Source organism: Stegostoma tigrinum, unplaced genomic scaffold (genome assembly GCF_030684315.1).
Source record: "Stegostoma tigrinum isolate sSteTig4 unplaced genomic scaffold, sSteTig4.hap1 scaffold_185, whole genome shotgun sequence".
In the NCBI taxonomy this organism is placed as follows: domain Eukaryota; kingdom Metazoa; phylum Chordata; class Chondrichthyes; order Orectolobiformes; family Stegostomatidae; genus Stegostoma; species Stegostoma tigrinum.
The window spans coordinates 459,220-459,767 of record NW_026728125.1 but is presented as its reverse complement, the minus strand read 5'-3'; positions in this window follow the sequence as shown (position 1 = coordinate 459,767).

Sequence of the window (548 nt, the reverse complement as noted above, 5' to 3'; positions counted from 1 at the left end):
TAGTGAAATGAGATGCAGTGACTGTTTGAAATGGCATGCAGTGACTGTCTGAACTGGGATGTGGTGACTGTGTGAACTGGGATGCAGTGGCTGAGTGAAATAGGATGCAGTGGCTGAGTGAAATGGGATGCCGTGCCTGAGTGAAATGGGATGCCGTGCCTGAGTGAAATGGGATGCCGTGGCTGAGTGAAAGGGGATGCCGTGGCTGAGTGAAAGGGGATGCCGTGGCTGAGTGAAAGGGGTGCCGTGGCTGAGTGAAATGGGATGCCGTGGCTGAGTGAAATGGGATGCAGTGACTGAGGGATAGGAAATGCAGTGACTGTGGGAAATGGGATGCAGTGACTGAGGGAAAGGAAATGCCGTGACTGTAGGAAATGGGATGCAGTGACTGAGGGTAATGGGATGCAGTGACTGAGTGACATGAGAGGCAGTGACTGAGTGACTGAGTGAAATGGAATGCAGTGACTGATGGAAATGGAATTCAGTGACTGATGGAAATCTGATGCAGTGACAGGGAAAGGAGATGCAGTGACTGTGAATGTGGGATG